The sequence below is a fragment of the Callospermophilus lateralis genome, chromosome 12 (genome assembly GCF_048772815.1).
Source record: "Callospermophilus lateralis isolate mCalLat2 chromosome 12, mCalLat2.hap1, whole genome shotgun sequence".
NCBI classification, from domain to species: Eukaryota; Metazoa; Chordata; class Mammalia; order Rodentia; family Sciuridae; genus Callospermophilus; species Callospermophilus lateralis.
The window spans coordinates 31411625-31433894 of record NC_135316.1 but is presented as its reverse complement, the minus strand read 5'-3'; the positions used below and the strand labels follow the sequence as shown (position 1 = coordinate 31433894).

Genomic DNA, 22270 nt, shown 5'->3' with positions numbered 1-22270 from the left:
AACTTTTTTATCTTGGAAGGTTTTTATATCGTCATCAATTCTGAAGCTAAATTTTGCTGCATATAGAATTCTTGGCTGGCATTCATTTTTTTTTTTTTTTTTTTTCAGCGCTTGGTATATATTATTCCAAGACTTCCTAGCTTTGAGGGTCTGGGTTGAGAAATCACATGAGATCCAGATTGGTTTCCTTCTAACTGTGACTGGTTGTTTTTCTATGGCAAAAATTCTATCCTTATTCTGTATATTAGGCATTTTCATAACAATGTGCCTTGGTGTGGATGTGTTATAATTTTGTATATTTGGGGTTCATATAAGCCTCTCATATTTGATTTTCCATTTCATTCTTAAGTTTGGGGAAATTTCTGATATTATTTCACTGAAAAGATTGTGCATTCATTTGGTTTGTACTCTGACCCTTCATCTATCCCAATAAATCTTATATTTGGTCTTTTCATGTTATCCCATATTTCTTGGAACTTCTGTTAATGGTCTCTTAACATTTTTCCTCCATGGTCAACTTCATTTTCAAGATCATATATTTTGTCTTCATTGCCTGAAACTCTGTCTTCCAAGTGATCTAGTCTGCTGATGATGCTTTCCATTGAATTCTTAACTTGGTTTATTGATCCCTTCAATTTTGAGGATTTCTGCTTGATTTTTTTTCCAGAATCCCTATGTCTTTACTGAAGCAACCTTTCACTTCCTATGTTTTATCTGATTTCACTGCATACATTATCCTTTTCCTCACAGATCAGTTTAATTATGAACATCCTAAACTCTTTCTCTGATGTTTCTTCCATTGTAGTATCCATGGATTCTGTTAAGTATCGTGGCTTGTTTGGGGTTATCTCTTCCCTTGCTTTTTCATGTTGTTTATGTGTCTACCCATCTAACAGTATGGATATGAGGTAGTAGAGTTTCTACCCTGTGAACTTATAGTGTCCCTAAAGATTTCCAGTATCTCACCATTTGGGGGAAGACAAATAATAACAACCAACATGAACAAATACGTTAAACCAAATAGCTCCCACTGTGACATCTACAATGTTAATTATCACAATAAACAGAAATGATGCAATCAGTTATTGCCTTCATTAAAAACAGTAAGGTCTGCAAATGGGTTTACAATTTTGAATGGTGGACAGCAAGAAAACAGAAGTGATATAGGATGTGATGATTATGAGGGAGGAGGAGAGAAAATAGAAGTAAAAAATTAAAGAAAGAATGAAAGAGAGAACAATAGAGATTGGTTATTAGGAAAAAAGAGAGAAAGAAAATGAAGGGAAACAGAAGTTAGAGAAAAAATATATACAGGAAAAATTTTAATAAATAAAAATAAAAGAATATAAGACAAAGCTGACATATACTAATCAAATATCCTACTCCTGAAAATACTGATCCATGAAAAATAACTGGCTTTTAAAATGCTGGAAATGAGGAAAAAACAAATATGAACATATATAAGTGTCCATGAAGTATTCAGGTGACAAACAAAAAAAGAAAGAAAAAGATATAAAAATTTAAAGAAAAAGATCTCAAAAAGTTAAAGAATTATTTCCATTGGAATTCAAAAGATTCTCAGCTTGTTATGTGAGGTGGGCTGGAGTGTGATACTTGTTCCACCCTCAGGGTAGAGTTGCTCAATGTGAGAGGAAAGCCTTTAGGTGGGGCTCCTGGAGTTGGGGTTTAAGCTTAGGTAGAATCTAGGTTCTTTTTTGAATGGCGAATGGTCTGAAGATTTTAAATCAGCACACCTTTAGGGCCATCAGCTGGTTCATGCTAGAAAACTACACCCCAGAGGTCTCCCCTGGGTTCTATTTGAGCCATGGTGGAGCCAATTCTTAGTTTCCTCCCATCACCCATGGACTCCACATATCCTGGTCTCTTGGTTCTGTCTCAAAACTCAATCTCTCCTGCCCCTTGATCTTTTGAATCCCAGCCAGACATGTCTGTCCCAGCCTATCCTACAAGCTGAATTAGAGGCAGTGGAGAAGAGTCAGGTGGGTTTCCCCAACCAGTATTCCCCTTTGTAAAACCTTCTCCATGTTTGATTTTATCCTGGTCACTTAGGTACACTCTATGTCATGCTGGGTGGGTTTTCCAGGCCTGTGTTTTGGACCAAACTCAGGTTTGCCAGGAATTGGTTTCCCAGCTCCTAGAAAGCTGGTAGAGATGCAGCTTCTTTCCCACACAACGATATTGTGCAGCATAGCTTTCAGTTGACTTAGGCAGTGTCTTTGATCCCTAGTCTTTCTGTACCCAGACACACCTCAGGACTCCTAAAAATGTGTGTTCCTTTAATTTTCTGATCCCTCCACTTTGCCTGTGAAGACACTGGTCTGGATGGTGCCTCTGATTGTGGCAGTGACCACAATTGGGGATATCTTCCTTAGTTTATTTTATTCAAACACCTAAGTCCCTTATCTGCTTTGAATGTGGAGAAGCTTCCTATCTGCTTTCTTGGTTTCATTCCATGGAGCAGCCAGGAATGCAATCTTCTCTATTCTGCCATCTTAGGAAAGCCAAGAAAGTTGAAAACTTTTTTCTACTCATAAACTTACATCTGAATGTTTATTCATTAACACTAGTGACTGGAAGAAACTAAGATGTTCTTCACTAGGTGAATGGATAAACAAACTGGTACATCCATACAATAGAATATCATTTAGTGATTGAAAAACCATGAGCTATCAGGCCACAAAAAGACATGAAGGAAACTTAAATGCATTCTCTTAAAAGAAGCCTATTTGAAAGGCTACATATTTTATGATGCCAAATTATGACATTCTGGAAAAGGCAAAAATATGAAGATGATAAAGAGATCTTTAGTTACCTGGGGGAAGGGAAGAGAAGGAAGGAGGAATGGAAAAATGGATCACAGGATTTAGGGCATGCAAGTACTCTTTGTGATGCTGTAAGGCTGAAAACATGTCCTACATTTACAACAGCTCATATAATGGACAAAATAGAGAGAGAACTCCAATGTAAACCATGGGTTTTAGTTAATAAAAATACATCTACATTGGTTCATTAATTGTAAAAAGTGAACTACACTAATGCAAGATGTTTATAATAGGAAAAACCAAGAGGGAGGATGATATATTGAACTCTATACTACCTGCTCTATTATATAAAAAATAAGGTCTGGGGATGTGGCTCAAGCTGCAGCGTGCTCGCCTGGCATGTGTGCGGCCCGGGTTCGATCCTCAGCACCACATACAAACAAAGATGTTGTGTCCGCCAATAACTAAAAAATAAATATTAAGAAAATTCTCTCTCTCTCTCTCTCTCTCTCTCTCTCTCTCTCTAAAAAAATAAAATAAATAAAATTCCTTAATCATTTACAACAAACAAGCCAATTCCTATTATCATATTACCATAATTAAGAGAAATTTTCCTTTTCTGTTTTTAATGAGAGGTCGTCTTTGCTTTATTTGTAATTTTGGACTTCTATTGTGCTCACAAATTCTTGTGAGCTACAGTAAATCTTTAAAATTTCTTCATCACTTATACTTTTTAAAGAAGTTTTTATAAAGATTTTTATGTTTAAAATGTTTGAACATGAAGAAAAATTGAAAGAATTGGTACAGTGAATATCCATAAGCTTTTTATCTTGGTTTACCATTGTATACATTCTACTACAATCATGGCTGCACTGGCTTCCTCCCACTCTCTGTCTGTTTCTTTCTCTCTCTCTCTCTCTCTCTCTCTCTCTCTCTCTCTCTCACACACACACACACACACACACACACACTTTCTCTTGCTCTCTCTCTCTCACATACACACACACCACACACATACACACACCTAACATCTCACACTTCACCTTCACCTTCCCTTCCTCCCTGTCTCAATGTTTCTCTCCTCCTTCTTTCCACATTTTTTAACAGAACCACTTGAAGGTATATTACAAACACCAAAATACTTAACCCTGAATACGTCCACATGTATTTCCAAGAGCAAAAGTTTCTTGATTAGTATTTAAGAATAGCCATGTAGGACCTATAATTGAAACCATGGAGACCAGCTACCTGCAATTGTTTAAAACCTTGCTACAACTCCCTCTTATATTATTGTTTTTCCTGCAAAAACTTGGCCAACCTGATATATAATGCCCTTATCCCCTTGAGTTATACTAGCAAAACTAAATTTGGGAGCAGTGCAGGTAGAGCCAGGGTATCACAGTACGTAGAAATTCTGATGATATGAGAGACCATTAGCACTCCAAGAAATCATGCATATGGAGCACTTGCTGCAGCCATACTTGGGACCACGAGTGAGTAGGATGCAGCTGTCAAACACTATTATGATAAATGCACAGGTTTAAAGTAAAATCCTAATAAGATCTTCACCATGACATTTCTAAAACCTCTTGAACTGTGCCATATTTGTTTTGTTCCTTGCCTGGTCAAAATCTTGTTTAAATATCCAAAGTTGAAATTTAGGCAGCTCTGGTGTCTTGACTTGGAATCTGATAGTGATGACAATAACTTTTTCAAGACATTTTATAAATTAAATGTTTACTCAGTAATTTGCTTATGTCCTCTTTTGTCATTATGTAGTTCTTAGTAGTCATTCCTTTTACTTAATAGCATGTCATCTTATATAAAAATTACAAATTATTTTGCATTAAGAACTGAGTTTAATCACACTTTGGGGAAACTAAAGAACAAAGCATGATTACTAATTAAAAGAATAGAATTAGAATATGTAAGAAATCAAATTATAAAATATATTCATTGTCATCATCTTTGACATGTTCATTTGTACTTGTTCCAGAATGAAATGAAATAATGTCTACAACTACCTTAGCTCTCAGGAAATAACTTAGCTCCATACAAAAATCTTTATAAATACACTTCACTTACTCTAGCTTTCTTTTTTTGTCTTCACATTAGAGTAATATAAATATGCCCTTATCCATACCCACATCTCATAAGAATAATGTCTTCCCCAGAAACATACAGAATTACATCTTAAATTTTAATTTTAAACTGTCTCATGAAAGCAGGTCAGTATATTGATATCAACACTATTGGGTGAGGAAAATTATGGCAACTGAACAGCTATGAGTGAAGCAGCTAACAGTGAAAATAACAAACATTTATTGAGAATTCACTATGTGAAAAAGAGTATAGTCTGATGGTCATATTTATCCTTCATTACAGTTATGGTTTTGATATGAATTATCACCCAAAGATTCATGTGTTGAAGTCTTGGTTCCCAGTACAGCAATATTCAGAGATGGGGCTCTGACCTTGTCAGTGAATTAATCCATTGATGGGTTAATAATGCAGTGACATTAGTGGGAGGTGTCAGAAACTGTAGGTAGTGATCGTACTTGGAGGAGGTATTTTATCCCTGGGGCCTTTCCTCATTTTCTCCTCTGCTTCTAGGCAGCCATGAGGTGAGTAGCTTCCCTCTGCCATGCCCTTCTCCATGATTTTTCTACCTTGGACCCAGGTGAGCATGGACTGAACCTCTGCAACTGTAAGCAAAAATAAATACTTCCTCTTTTAAGTAGTTTATGTCAGGTATTTCAGTTATAGCAATAAAAAGCCAACTAACACAATAGCATCTACTGGACATGTGCTCTTATGCCCATTTTACAGGTAAACTCAGAGAAACTGTTATTTTACCAATGATACCCAGAGAAGATATTTTAATAGCCAACCTGTTTTTTTTACAATGACCCAGGAGGACAACCATAAAAATCACTATTCTTGTTTAAAGAGCAGAATGAAATATGCACAATATTCTGACAAATACATGGTCAATTCTTGTCTCCTTTTTTCCCACTCTCCTTTCTCATTACCATTACCTAACCAAGGTCACTGTCATCATTTTCTGTGTTGTGACAGTATTTCTAACAAATTAACAAGCTTTCATCCTCTTTCATTCCATGTTCACACCATGTGATGGGTTATTTTTAAAATATAGATCTGCTTGCATCTGTCCCATGGTCATAAGTCTTCAAAGGAAGTTCCCACTGTCTACAAGATAAGTGAAGTCCTTAATAATAATCTGTTATACACAGTTTTCCCAATGTACCCTATACCACTAACTATCTCCCCAAATGCCTTGTACATTTTCTATCTATTGATTTCCCTTACTTCCTCAACTGGGAAGCTCAACATTCACCACAGAGCTCAAATTCCACTATTCTCTGGAACCTTCCTGGGCACAGTTACTCATGCCCACCTCTGTTACTTCTCCTGAACTATTTCTAATGTCTTTATTGCCACTATTACTCCATTGTCCCCTACCAGACTGTGAATTCCTTAAAGAAGAAACTATTTCATATCAATCTTGAATACCTAGTCCTTAACATACTAGGTATCCAGTTCACATTTTTTGAATGAATTTTCATGATACCCTAGGAATAACTGATATCCAAGCAATTCAAATAATACTTAAAAACAGGACTCCAAGGCATCAGATTTAGAAATTTCCTCAGTGAGAATGTGAACAGGTTTTCATCCCCCAAGAAGGTCATAACAATGATGATGATGGTCTCAGGAAAAGTTAATGTACCCCCATGTGACTGTTGACCAGCAGTCCATGATGTTCCATGTACATTGGCCAATGCTTGCTACCTGTTCCTGCTCCCACATTGCCCAGCCCCACTGTGTACAATGCAACTTCTTTCTTTCCTGTCCTTTATGTTCCTTTTCTGATTTGTTATTATTGTTTGTACTGGTAATTCAGCAAAGGGGCACTCAAACACTGAGCCAAATTCTACCCCTTTTTTAAAACATTTCTCACTAAATTGCTTAGGCCCTCAATAAGTTGCTGAGGCTTGCTTTGAACTCTTAATCTGCCTGCCTCAGGCTCTGAGCTGCTGGGATTTATAGGCATGTGCCACTAAGCTTGGCCTGTTTATTTTTGTTGTTGTTTAGTTTTCTTTCATTTTTGTTTTTGTTTGTTTTTTTTTTCATTTTTGAGATAGTCCTGATATTGCCCTGGCTGGCATCAAACTCACAGGCTCAAGCAAATATCTTACCTCAGTCCCACAACTTATGATTATAGATGCATGCCACCATGCCCAACTGCTGAATCTAAGTTTACTGGCTTCTACTACAACAAGACAAACACAGACCATTATTAGACACTACTCATTGCTTCCTCTGGACCCCAGAATGTTGGGAGGCAGGAGTTGGGATACAGAGAGTATCTCCAATTAACCCAACCTGGATCTTCCATGGCTTACTTGGGAAAGTAACTTAATATCTCCAATGCCACCAACTCCCATTTTTCTTGTACAAAATAAGCATAAAATTAACTATGTAGTAACCAATAAATATGAAGTATTTCTCTTCTTCACCTCCCCCCACACTGCATTTGTTTATTTATAAGATATGTTACCTTTATGACTGGTATAATTTGAACCTTAAATGTCCCCCAAAACCCATGTGTTATAGGCTTAGTCCCCAGGATGGCAATATTAGAAGGAAGTTGAAACTTAAGAGGTGGGGTTTAGAGGGAGGTCTTCAGGTGATAAGGGACATGCTTTCAAAAGCAATTGTGGGAACCAGGCTTTTTCCAAGAACCAGGCTTCTTTGCTCTCTGTGTCTTCTTGGCCATGAGATAAGGAGTTTTGCTCCACTGTGTTCCCACCATGACTTGCTGCCTCACCACAGGCCCAGAGCAATTGGATTTAACCTATTACGGACTGTGAGCCAAAATAAGCCTTTCCTCTTCATAAGCTGATTAAGTATCATAGTGTTGGAAATCTGACTAACAAAACTATGTGAAGGAAAGGTCTTAAGTTGGTATTTTACAAGCAGTACCAAAGGGTTACTTGGAAATGACTGAATCAGAGCATATGAGGCCAAATAAAGTTGCTGTATATATTTGAACAAATTGCAAATATGATGAGCCTGTATTTCCCAATAAAGAATTATTTTTAAAAATTATACCCTGTAGCCTGATGTATCTAAGGGCAATGACCTTATATTGGCCCCATACAGACCCTCCTCCAAATTGTTCATCTTCCTCTGGGACGTAGAGTTCTTTTTAATATACATGTACCTTGTTTTTATATTGTTACAAAAATTGAAGAGTTATTGCTCCAATTCAGCTATTAAACTATGGAGTCTTCATTTTATTGCTTGTGTTATTACTAATCCTAATTTGCTCCTAAAACAAATGTACAACTCTCTCTTGCAATGCATACTCTGCAAAATTACCTGCTTCAGTTGCCTAGGATTGACTTTTATCTCTGTACTGTGGTGAAGTAGAGTTATATAAGCCACCCGGGATTTTGGCAGGAAGAAAATAACTCTCAGATGGATGCTGCCTGAAAAACTTGCTTTCATTATCAGAGTTCCCCTTGACCACAGGAGCCTGAGTTTTTTGCCTTATTAACCATTCCAAGTTTATATACCACATGGGTTATACCATGCAATGGCCTTTTCTATAACATATAAAGAGATGTTTTTGAAATTTATTTTTCCTTAGAAAAGTCCTTGAATAGATGGTAATTAACAGATGAGTCATCTAAAACATAAGGAAATGAAATGATTTGCCTGGGATCACAAAGGATTTATATTTTAACAAATATTCCTAACTACTTAGTTCCCAGTTTGAGTCCCTCTTGATAGGATGGATTCAAGTTAGCAATCCTCAATTTAGATCCACTACCTGTACCTACCCAGAAGAGAATGTCAAGGCTTTTTTTGTTATTACAAAGTGTTAATTATATTCAGAAAACATTTATAAAAGGGGAAATAGGCTGCTAGGTGCTCTGTGTAATGCCAAACTAAGTAAAATAATTCTTTCTGCATCAAGGAGAACCCCCACAGCAAGGAGGGAAACTCAAGCTTGTGATCAAATGCAACAATTGTAAGTCAAAACACCACCAACAACAACAACAACAAAAACATAGTGAGTTCTAGGAGAGACGTAGATTATAAGTTAAATTCCACCAGAGCTTCATAGAGAGGGACAATATCTCTATCCCAGTGGAACCATGGAAGAGGTAGCATTCAAATTGAACCCTGAAGAGATTAGATCTCATTTTGCCACGCAGTTATGGCTAGACAAGGGCATTCCAGTACAAGAAATAGCATTGTTCGGGAGAAGTTGGAGAGCTGGGGAAAAGCTGAACAAAATTGTGGAGGAGAAGAAAGAAGAGGTTAGGGCTTAACTGCACAAGGGTTATCAATATCTTAAAAGAAAATTCTAATATAATTGTATGTACAACAAGGAGCCTCTGAAGATAGTTTATCCATCCAACGAAGTATATAAAGCCCTCAGATCAGGCTCAGCTGAATGGAAAGAAGAGTGAAATGAGTTGCTGTGTGAAGAGTTCTATTGTACAAGTAATGTGCATTGAACAAAAGAGATAGAAGGTGCTATAGATTAGATCTTAAGTATCCCCAAAAGATCCATGTGGTAAAGACTTGTCTCCATCATGTTGCTGTTGGGAAGTTCTAGAAACAAAGAGGTGGGACCTGATGGGAGGTCTTCAGGTCATTGAAGGTATTCCCCAAAAGGATCATGAGACCCTGGTCCCTTCCTCCCCCACATGCCATGTGTCTGTCTCTCTGGTTCCCTCCATCCCCCCCCCTTCTCTGAAATGAGGTAAGTGGTTTTGCTACACCAAGAGTTCCTTCTGTAATGTGCTTCCTTACCACAGGCCCCAAAGCAACAGGGTCAACAGGACTATGGACTTAAACTTCCTAAAATTTGAGCCAAAATCATCTTTTCTCTTTATAAGTTGACTATCTTGGGTATTTTGTTATAGTACCAGAAAGCTGACTAACACAAAAGGCAGGAAGAAGAGTTATAGAGTTCTTAAACAAGTAATAGGTAGTTAAAGCCTCAACTGAAAAAACTGGCAAACAAAAGGGAAAGAAAGTGCAGAAGTGGAATATGTCATCCCAGTGGCAATCTAGGGGATATGGCCATTAGATGTAAGAAGAAAAGAAGCTTAAAATGTCAGATATTTTTTCAAGTTTTAAAGTTTCTGAGGAAGAGGATGAGGTTATTATAAACAGGAGAAGAAGCAAATTTGAAGAAAATCCAAAATTTTGTAGTGAATACTAAAGAAATTTATTGCATGCTACATAAATGAAAAGATAGAAATGCCACAGTCAAAAATATATCAATGTAGAGGTTTTCTTTTTAGAATCTGAAAACCTGAACTGTATCTCTTTACAAAATTTAACATAAGATCAAACCATATCAACACAAAATATTCATCCTGACAGGTATTAATAGAGTGAAACCTTACTCTGCAGGAGAAATGATTTAGGCAATTTCATTCATGACCATTATTGTCTAATTGAATTACTAGATTAAAATCTACATAGAGTATGTTAATTAAAGAAAACAAGGCCTCATGCCTCTGAAAGTACTCTCACTAGTTTCTAAGTTACACCTTGTCCCTGGTTTCAAAGTGGGCTTCAAGAGAAGCAAACAGGAAACTGCAGTTTGGATCCACAATGTCCTAGAGGGTTCTATGAGAGCAGGGAGAAGCAGTGTAAGCAAAAAGTAGAAGAAAAGAAAACTAATTGATGAAGTCTTCTTGAGGAAATTCAAAGTTCACACCTCAATAATGGGTGGAAATCAGGAAGGCCAAGGCATGAAGAAAATGCCATAAATTCAGGTAAGTCTCATTAATCATTCTGGATACACAGCCCCAAGAGAAAGGGAGAGAGAGAAAGTGGACTAGAGAGAGAAACAGAGAGAGTTTTGGTGAGATTAGGAGAGAGCTATGGAAAGACTATACAGAAATAGGACTGAGAGGTTAAACTGAGGCAGATTGTATTCAATAAAATTTATTTTTTCCATACATAATATATATTCAATAAGTGTATTTCATAAAATATATTCAGTAAAACTTAGTAAAGGAACCAAAGAAAAAACAAACATAGGTTGGATATTTGTGAAATAATGCTGAAGTCATGAATATAGTTCAAAGCAGGTCACCTAAGTTGATCTGAGCTACCAACCCAGAGAAGAAAACATGACTGTCAGTAACTATTAAAGAGTCCAGATGCTCTGAAGAAAAAGTAGCCCTTGGGATATAGCGTTCACCCTCACTTTCACTTGTAAGTGATTTTGCAGACAGGAGTTTTGATAAGTAACGATTTAGGGAGAACTATACTTGAAAATCATATGCTTGAGCTGAGTATGGTGGTGCAAGCCTGTAATCCCCACTACTGGGATGCTGAGGCAGGAGAATCATAAGTTCAAGGCCAGCCTGAACTACAGCAACAACAAAGGAAGGAAAGAAGAAAAGAAGAGGCTGAGGTTCTGGCTCAGTGGTAGAGTGCTCACCTAGCACTTGCGAGGCCCTAGGTTCGATCCTCAACACCACATAAAGATACATAAATAAAACAAAAACATTGTGTCCATCTACAACTAAAAAATAAATATTGAAAAAAAGAAAGAAGAAAAGGAGGGAATGTGGGAGGGGAAGGGAGGGAAGGAAGGAGACATAGTTTGTTTGATTGAGAGGACAGGATGGCTTAAGGAAAACCTTAAGGAACCCGGCCTACAGCTCCTCTGCAGTGCAGGCTTCTTCCATGTCCTTGTGGAAATAAATCAAGGTCACACACAGGAACCAGCAAGCCACATCCAGCTGAGATAAGGTACAGTGTTTTTGTCATTGTCTATTACTTTTTTTTATTTTTCTTCCAATTATTACAAAAGGAATACATTTGGAAAAGACTTTGAAAAGACAGAAGACCAGAAAGAGTACATATAATCTCATTTTTATTGATCATTGTTAATATCCACTTTTTATCCCACATCTATTTTATCACACATCTATTTGCTTCAATATTCTTCACCTGGATCTTCTAGCAGGATGCTATTTCCAGATGACCTGTGCTACCATTTCCTTTATTGCCTTGTATCTGGGTCTGCTCACTAGATCCTACCTGATGCTTGTGATCCCCCCAAATAAAATCCTAAAGTTTGTTTGAGGTTTAAAATTAAATCACCAAGTAAATAAAATATGAAAAGAAAGAAAAGCATAGAAGTGAAGGTAGTCAGTCAAGGGGAAAATAAATCTACAAGTTACAATTAATTAATGGTACTTTAAAACATCAAATTTTTTTACGGTATTGGAGATTGAATGCAGGGTGCTTTATCCCATCTCTTTCTATTTTTTATTTGGGTATGAGGTCTCCCTAAGTTGCTGAGGCTGGCCTCTAACTTGTATTCTTCTTGCCTCAAGTGTTTCAAGTCACCTGGTCAAGGAAACATTTTAAGTAAGACAATAAGTACATTAAGATTAAATTTTTTTAAAAGTTTAAATAATAAAATAGAATAAACACAATTTAGGATAAAAGAGATAAAATTCTAGAAAAGTAAGACATTAAAACAAAAGTAGAAAATATAAAGGAGGAAAATAAAAAGGTAAATTTACTCTAATAAAAATATATAAAAGCTAACTGCATTATGGTGACTTAGCAATTCAAAAGTAAAAATCGAGGGAATTACACAGGAAAACATTGTAAAGAAAATAAATCTAAGCATGTTCAAACTGAGAAAGGGGAAAGATTAAAAATATGAAAAGGGACAATGAAAACTACATAGTATGCTCTCACATAATCTTGAGGCACACAGTGCTGCGCCCCTCCCCTGACTCAGGCAATGGCAAGTCCCTACTGAGGTGGATGGCGCAAGGCGTTCATCCTCTGGAGGAGCGCAGTATGTTTCTGGGAATGGGCTGATTTGTTTTTGTATTCCTTTAGTAAGTATAGTTGCGATTTCTCATATGACCACTAAGTATGAAGGAAAAAACATGACTTTCCCAATTAATGCAACTACTTCTAAAGAATAGATCTGTTTGCTCTAAATGCAATGATTCAGCTGTGGAGTGTAAATTGTTAATGTCTAATGAAAAACTCCCTGTATTCCTGTCAAGGAAGTTTTTGAGAAATTAAATTAAAATCTAGAGAAGAAAAATTAATGTTAAGAAGACAGATTAGTGCTTAGTACTGGGCAACTTGTTCTTGTTCCTGTGCACAATGGTTTGTGCTCTTACTCTTGTTTGATTAAAATTAATAACAAGTCAACCACTTGCCATAACCATGGCACCGGTTCCAGTCAGTAAGTCAAGAAAGAATAGTCAAGGTATAGGCCAATAGTTTGGGACATTTGTAACTATTATTAAAAGTTAACTAAGCAGAAATAGCTCAAAGCAAAACGCAAACTGAAAGTACAAATGTTTGCTTATGCATAAGCCAAGATACATTCTTCTATTCTGATTGTAGCTAGGTAATATTTTGTTTCTTTGAATAATGATTCCTGTTTTGTAACCACAAAGTACTGTGAGCCTCCCAAAATGAAAAGTATATATGATCAAGTTCACAAGTAAAGATTGGGATCAACACCTGCACTTTGGTGTCTGTGTTGTTTCTCCACCCCTCTTTCGCCGACTCCTCACCATCCATCCGTTCGTCTCCTGAAACCCCCTGTTGGAGCTGGTCTCCGACAACACAGCTAAACCTGTGAAGAAAACTTCAACTCATCTATTAAAATGGAAGAGAATGAAAGAAAACCAACAAAAAGTAAGCAGTGGCAAAGGTCTGAACCAAGTCCTGAGTTGTCTCTGTCTTCCTTCATGTCCATCCCATTCTTCAGAGCAGCAGAGAATCAGGAATGAAGAGAAATGTAATGCTGAGAGCAATGCTGTGCCTTTCGCCTCCAGCAATGCATATCCTATCTCTGACAGTCTGCATGCTTTTCATCTGGTGTCTGAACTCAGGGGTGCTTTGTGTCTCTAATTCACACATCTAGGAGTACCCTATCCAGCCTGAGGAAATGCCCTTCAGTGGTTTCCCCTTGTCAGTTGAAGACAGATTGCTTAGCATACACTGGCTAGAATCTGTGCATAGACAGGTTTGTCCTTGTGAAATGCAAACAGGCAGTGTGTAGCTTCACTGGATGTCCACAATGTGGCAGGAACCCCCTGGTCCACAGTGTGGACTTCACCTTAACAAGTTTAGGGTATCTCATTCATCAGCTCACTTAACCAAGAGCCATCCTGCAGTCCACTTGTTTACTTGCTACTAAACAGTGGTTCACTCTGATTCTTGTTATGTAGATGGTGAAAAAACAACTTGTGTTATGATATTCCTTAGACATATTGAAACTAATTAGCTCTAAGCTTCATTTCTATTATTAGTAGTCACATTTTGGTGTTTTTGATGAGATTTGAGATTCATTTAACTCTCTTGATAATAGTAGAAAGCATCCTTGTGGGTCCTGTTTTTACTGTGCCAAAAGGAGAGCTGAAGGAAAAGCACAACTGCTGGCCCACCAACAACACTTTAAGATTTCCCCCTAATCCATGGTATAAAAATAATTCAAGGCTTCCCTCTCATTATGCATCTTATATACTCAGAGAAGCCTTTTAAGGATGAAGACTGGGTAAGAATGTAACTATTAATGGTTCCCATTTTGAAAAGAAAATCAAAAGCTAAAAATCACCTCATATGTTGAGTCCATTCTTAATATTACTCTTTTCTCTCGCCCTCTTTTTTTGCGTTATTACTTGGCAAGACAGCTCCTAGATATCCCCATCAGGATTTAATTTCTGACCTGGCTTAGGAGTCTTAAGATTACTGTGTGTATATATGTGACTGCATGACCAATATGATTCTGCAAACTGTACACTCAGAAAAATGAGAAATTATAACCCATCTGATTCAAATGTATATCAAAGTCATTGTACTGTCATGTATAACTAATTAAAACAAATTTAAAAATTTTAAAAACATGTTATTGGAAGGGAGCATTGACATCTAGGCATTCATAGACACAAAACTTCTATCCATCCATCCATCCATCACCATCCATCTACCCTCAGATCTGGAATTATTGTTTCTTAATGATTTTTTGAGGTACTGCCTATATGTCAATAAAAATTGTCAGGATCTTAAAAGACTGGATTCTTGTAGGTTTAAATATAACCACAGCTAATGACTTATTGATTATTGCAGTGAAGCTCTGCTAAAAGCAGTTTCCCACTCAATTTCAAGTGGAGACCAGGAGAGGTCAACCTGAGGCAGGGGAAGCTAGTAATGCCCCACAATCTTTCTGAAGTTCTGGTTCTTCAGATAAACTTAAGGCAAATGACATAAAACTTATGTCCACAGACATTTGGGAGTGATGATGAAATGCTAATCAAAGTATTGTCCCTTCTTCCCACCATTGGTCCACTTTCCTCCTCTCTTCCTTTGCCTACTATTCTGAAATTTAACAGAGCAATGATCTGTTACTCTCCCCACATCATCACAAGGTATGGCCATACTAATAGTGATACTTATTTAAATCATTCAAAAGGATGTCATTTTTTTCTTTTTAAATTATACTCATTTTATTTTAGGAATTATAAGGAAAGCTAAAAGCCTTTCACAATCAATAAACAATACATTTTAATTCCCCAGATCTTTACCCATTTGTACCCACATTTTCTCCCAGTTTTAAAGGTTTATTTTCAAACTTAGCAGATATCTATCCATCCATCTGTGATTGACTCCCTCCCACTTGTGCAGAGGAAGTCCAATAGCCAAGTAGAAAAGCAAAAATGCTTATGGATAAACAAAGACTCAGGGGTCAGAGTCAGAGCAGACACATTCCCACCACTTCCACATCACCCCAACATCCTGCTGCTCTGAAATAGGATTCAGCATTTCAACATAGACACCAACAGGCCACCATGTCCCAAAGCCTGCAGTACCTGCCATCACCCTTTAATTTTCTTTGCCTAATTTACATACTCCTACTTTTTAGCTCATGTTCATAAATCCTTTGACGTATTAAAACTGCAGTCTCCTTACATGTAGACACTATTTTGCATGCTCCATTCATTGCCTTTCAAAAGTGACATTAATAAAAGTCATAACATAATCAATCAATCAATAAGCATTTATTGAGTACCTGTTCCATGCCCAGGGCAAAGTGGTACTTGCTAATAAATTTATAGTGGGATTCAGGCAAGAGGTGATGCAGAGTGCTGTTTAACCCAGATAATATGTGTTAGGTACATGGCATTGAACCCTCATTTTCAGATAAGTCACTTCAATATATGTGTCTAAACATATAGTCTTATGTGAATAGGTGCTTATTACTCTGGCCACTTCTCACTGACAGATTTTAATGCAGTACCACAATTAAGATTCTGTGGTTCTCTAGCAAATAGAATACAAAAAAATTGAAAAGGAAGAATGGTTTAGATGGAGAATAACAAACTATTTATAGTTTATTTGCCAAGACATTCAGGAGGTAAATACAAAACAAAACTCTAGCAAGTTTAGCATTTTCCTACTCCAAATATAATGCTGCTGACTGCAGGCCCAAAGCACAGCTTCACACAGCTCCTCACATTAAAATTGGCAAATGAGATGCCACAAACATTTTCTAGTTTGTGGCCAGATATTGGTTTATTCAAACAACCTACAATCTTATTTTGAACCCACTTGGCAAATAACAAACATATTAAGATTTGTACTCATTACCACATTTAGCCTTCACATATAACCAAAGATCATAATTTTAAGTGTGCAATTAATCTTCCTTATGCATGCAAAGCAATAAGTTAAACACAGTTCCATTATAGCTATAAATCCTGGCATGCTGAAGGTACCCAGGTGGATATTTCAGTTTTTTTTAAGGCAAATGAATCATCTTGAAAACGTGATTCAACTCAAGTAATTATCATATTCCAGAGCATGTAAGGAACAATACAGTTCCCTCATGAGTGGCTCCACAGAGGGAATGAGACAAGGGCACAATTGCAGAGAAGGTGTATACCTGGTATGTTTAGAACCAGGCAAAATGTACATAGAGACAGATAGATTCAGAGAAAAGTTATACTTCTCCTGATTGGAGTCTCAGAAAACAAAGACTTAAATAGAGCATATGGCATTTGAGATGGAGTTGAAAGAATGGGTGGACTTCAGGGATGTAGAAAGAGGGAACCCAAAAGGGCTTAGGCTGAGTAAGTTCTCTACCCAGACCTGCTTGCCTTTTCTTATAATAGCTGCTTGACTACTTACTGTGAACCAGTCACCATTCAAAGTGCTGCTTACATAATAAGATCCGTTTAATCCTCAAAATATTCCTATGAGATTATCCATAAAACAGCTCTGTTCCATTTTTTTTCATATCAAAAAAACAAGGCATAGAAAGGTGAAGCAACTTTCCCTGGGTAGTACAGCTATTAATTGTGGCTGGAATGCAAACTCAAGCAAGCTGCTTAAAGTCTTAAGTATCTTCCCCTATCCTCTGGAGCTTGAACCAACACTCTGGCACTTGTCTACAACCTCTTGCTGCTAAATCTGACTCCACTCTTGGGCCCATGCTCTCAGTTGGACCTCTTCTTTGTTTCTGGGAACTGGGAAACCTAGAGATATCTTACATTATATTTGTAAAATTAACAACTTCTTTTTATTGTTTTTCTTATTAAAAAGCAGTACTAATTTACTGTAGAATAATTAGATGATAGTGATAAACAAAAAGAAGACAATTAAAAGACTTCCATAATTCCATTTCCCAGAGAAAACACAGTAAACACATTGCCAAATGTCCTTCCAAGCTGTCTTCCTGTGTGCACCTACTTGGACTGAACACATACAAACGTAAACTATCTTGCAATCTGCCTTTTCCACTTAGCACAACACAAACACTTCTCCATGTCACAAAATCTTTATCTATTGTCTGATTTTAAACAGTTCCTTCTAAGTTTTGTCTCCTAACAGGGAATCATATTAGGCCAGCTGTGAAGTGTGCGAGTAAAGGGAGGGTTATTTGGAATCTGAACTATGGAAGAAAGCCTTGGACTTGACCAAGCCCAGGATGAAGTAGAAACAGAGGCTATGGCCTTGGATAAAGTTTCCCAAATATAAATCTTGTCCACCTAGGACTAGAGGGGCCATGGATAATCCAATCGAACTCTAAGCTACTGGCAGGAGCCAAGAAGGGCCCTGTCAGGAACTAATGCTAAGACTTGGCCTCAGAAGAGCAGAGAAGAGGGAATGGAGGGACAGGCACAGAGGTAAGCCATCTAAGTGCATCCAGACAATGCAGAAGTGGAACTGTAGGAAAGCAGAAAACAGGCCCAGTGTTCTCCAGAGCCTGGACAGGTGGCCTAGCTTTTGGAGATTGAGTATATAACCATCTGGTTCTTGAGGGTCTAATAACCAAGCAGTGTTCCAACCCCATGTGATCATGGGGCCACATTCATTGCTACATGCCTGGGCAGATCCTGTGGCCTTGGGAGAAGGGGCATGAATTGTAGTTTTCTGAGGGCTTAGTATGAAAATTCGAGATGGAGCAGGATGCAGGCAGGGATTGATGTTATGTGTTGTTCTTATTGCTCCCCGACCCTTGACAATCATTTTTTCCAGGGCACCATTCCCTAGACCGCAAGCCCATGGCTATGGTCTTCTATCCACTAGAATCTCAGAATAGCCCTACCCCTGTTTTACAGGATACCTCCAATCCCTGTACAGGGTTTTCATTTGTGTCTGCTTTCATGCCTCCCAGATGCCTCATTTCCTTCCAACACCTATACCTGGCCCTTACCCTCATAATGCAGAAGTTAACCAAGTGATATCCAACTGTGTCCAAAGACATGGCAGAAACTCCAGCAAAGCAATAAGAGAGATGCCAGCAAGCTTTAGAAGCTGGGACTGAGAATGTGGGCCAGACAGTGCTGTGAAGTGTCACCTACAATGGGTCAAGGACCTGGTCAAGTTCAAAAGGAAATGGAGAGCCACTGAAGGGTTCTAAAACATCAGACTAATGAAGACTTATCTAGAAGTAGTGTAGTAGATGGATGTGCATGTGTAGAGAAGGGCTGAAGCAATGGTTAATTCTGGCAACTTTCTTATCACCATCAGGGAAGTTTTTTTTGTTTTTGTAATTTAATGCCACCATCCCACCTTCAGTACCTGATTTCAGCTGGTTTAAGGGAAATTTTATTTATTTATTTGTTTAGTTACTTATTTGAAATATTTTCTTGTGCTGGAGATTGAACCCAGGGACTCACACATGCTCTACCACTAAGCTACACCCATAGCCCCCTGAAGAAGATATTTTTAAACACCATAAAAGTCTTACCTTTAAGTATTTAAAGCAGTCAGAAGAAACTATTTAAATTTCCCCCTTCCTATTTCCCACTTTGGTCTCTGGTTTCTCCCCTCCCATTTTTACATCACTTTCTGAATTTGGGTCCACCATTCTGGCATTCCATCCCTCCTACAACCATTCTCTACTCCTCCTCCAGCCCCCCTGCCCCATCCCCAGCTTCTTGCCTGTCACTCCAACACTCAATAACTAACCTTGGCTATAGTTCCCACATTCTTCCAGACGTGATGTTTATCCATCATTTTCCTGATACCAACTCCAGCAAGACTGGTTAGATTAGGAGTAATGAAGAGGGATATGAAAGGCACTGCAAAAAGAAAGCATCAGTTTGGGTTACTGGATGTGACAGGCTGAAACTGTAACATTACCATTTGATAAAGGTGATATTCCATTGAACAATAAAGAATCCTTATAGTTTATTAACAGCTTCTGAGAATACAGTGTATATGATTTTTAGGAAGAAAAAATACTTGCTAGGTTGCATGTCTTTCCCTGTAGGATGATTGCATTTCAGGTAATAATGTAATCATGTTGGTTAACTACTAACAAGAGGAGAATGAATTGGCAGATGTGGCAAGGCAGAGAAGCAGCCTGTCATAAGAAGAAGATAATAGAAAGGTTAGTAAATCCACAGCAGGAGGATTAGAACTGAACAAGAAACTGTGAAAATGTGTGCTGGAGTTTGTCTTGAATCATAATTTGAACTGAAAAAGACTTCTCTGGTATAAGAATTTTCCTTCCCAGTGGAAAACTAAATGATAGTAGTTTGATATGCATGTATGATTAAATTTTATATTTTCTATATGTGTGTAATGGTTAACATGGGCTGATTTTGGAATTGGTACATAAAATTAAGAAGTTCTAGTCTGATAGGAGCAAAGTTGTGCTTTTGGGCAAAGATCTCCATAGCTCTGAGATGCTCTAGGAGGTCCCTAGGCCTCCATGGCATCACACTCGGGGACCTCAGCTGGAAACTGGACAATTTAATATTCACATCACATCCTTGTATTCCTTTCCCTTTGGTCCTAATTTTAAAATGCAGAAACTCTCATTTAGAAATAACACATTAAGCATATTTGCACCAATGTGTTAATGATTCTCAGCTCTCCCCTTTCCTGATGGTATGTGTTGAGTAAGAGTGAAAGCATCAGGACCATTGGTTCCACAGGAGAGAAAGAGACAGAGTTTCTGTTGGGTGTGATGAAGAATTTTGGATGTTGGATGTACATCAGTGTAAATGTACTTAACACACTCAACGGTAAAGTTAAATGTTTAAATGATAAGTGTTATGCTATGTATGTTTAACCTTAATATTTCTAAAGCTAAGGATAGTGAAAGTGAAAAATAAAATTTGCCTATTTTGAAATTGTGCAGAACAGACCCTGAATGAAGTTGGGCTTTTATTGTTGTTTTGTTTGATTTTTTTTTTTAAGAGACAGACAGAAGGATGTGTTTAGGGGCTACTTTTTTTTCTGGAGTTCCCATTTCTGAGACCTCTTTGATAGGTATTAGGATCTCTTTTACCATCACTGTCCAGTTCAAGAGAAGCAGCAGCCTGCTTAGTTACCATTTATTTAATGCTCTCTATGGGGTCAGGCAACCCGAGCAGTTCTATCACTAGTCACAACAACCCTAATGAGGATAGGTGATATCACCCAACTTGACAAATGGAAAAACTGAAGAACAGTAACTCTTCCAGGATTCAAGGGCTGATAGGTAGAGAATTCCTATTTTGGCAAGTTTCCTTCCAACTTAGGATCGGTACTTGTGTTCTCAGATCTTCTTTATTCACCTCAGAAAATGGCAGAAAACTTGAAAATAGTACATAAATGTGTTCATGTATCTTTTTGCTAGCAAGTGGGAAAATAGGAGTGAGTAAAAGAGCCCAATTTAATAAAAGCCTACTGTGTGCCTAACTCCAGGCCTGCTTCCTGTGTGCTTAAACTAAGCATCTAAACTTAGTACAAGAAAATGCCCCTTTTTGTTAAGACCTAAATAAATATAAAGTTAATTAAAGTATGCAAGATCTCATTCCACTGTCAATGGTTTAGAAAGTAAGGATTTCTGAACTCATGGTCTCTCTTTCCATCAAGCGAGGACTCTACAGTATGTTGACCTTATATATATACGTCAATATATACTGAGAAAAGTAGACTTCTTCCCTTCCTCTCTTCCCCACTCTTCTCTTCTATCCTACTTAAGCTCTTTACTGGCTCTCTTGGGATTTACCAGAGCTTAAACCCTAATCTGCAAGGCCCTTTAAAAGGTGATCCTGGGACTGGGGATGTGGCTCAAGTGGTAGCGCGCTCGCCTGGCATGAGTGCGGCCCGGGTTCGATCCTCAGCACCACATACAAACAAAGATTTTGTGCCTGCCAATAACTAAAAAATAAATATTAAAATTCTCTCTCTCTCTCTCTCTCTCTCTCTCTCTCTCTCTCTCTCTTGAAAAAAAAAGGTGATCCTGCCCTTCTAGCTTCTTCTCCCTTGAATCGTACACATGTGGCCCATTCCACCCTTATTAAATTACTTGTAGTTGCCTAAGCTCACCTCTCTTTCAAATAATAATAATCACCTCTATTTACCTAGAGTACCAGGCACACACATACTAAGGGTTTAGCATATGTTGTTTCTTCCTTTTTTTTTTCTTTTTGGTACAAAAGATTGAACCAGGGAAACTTAACCACTGAGTCCTATCCCCATCCCCAGCTCTTTTTATTTTTTAATCTGAGACAAGTTCTCCTTAAGTTGCTTAGAGCCTCACTAAGTTGCTGAGGATGGCTTTGAACTTGGAATCCTCCTACCTCAGCCTCCCAAGCCACTGGGATTACAGGCATGCACCACCGCTATTATCTCATTTCTTAGAGGAATTCTTCAAGGTAGATATTTTCAATCCTATTTTAAAGATAAGAAAACTGAGGCTTAGAGATATTCTGGAATTTATCATGTAACTTTCAGGAAAATGGATGGAACTGGAGATCATAATTTTAAACAAGATAAGCCAGACTCAGAAATACAAGTGTCACATGTTTTCCCATGTATATGGAATCTAGTGGGAGAAACAATTATATGAAGGTAACCAGGAGACTATTAGAAAAGAAAAAAGTAGCAAGACCCTAAGCAACTTAGTGAGATCCTGTTTCAAAATAAAAATAAAA

At 37.7% G+C, this 22270-nt stretch overlaps 1 protein-coding gene across 1 annotated transcript in view; it reads right to left on the bottom strand.

The window, feature by feature from the left end:
• Positions 1–19351, bottom strand: part of Wasf3 (WASP family member 3) — a 153703-nt gene extending 134352 nt beyond the window's left edge. The window contains exon 1 of the mRNA XM_076871946.1: positions 19308–19351. The gene's annotated coding sequence lies outside the window, so the exon portion shown is untranslated. The remainder of the gene's footprint in view (positions 1–19307) is intronic.
• Positions 19352–22270: the final 2919 nt, after the last annotated feature.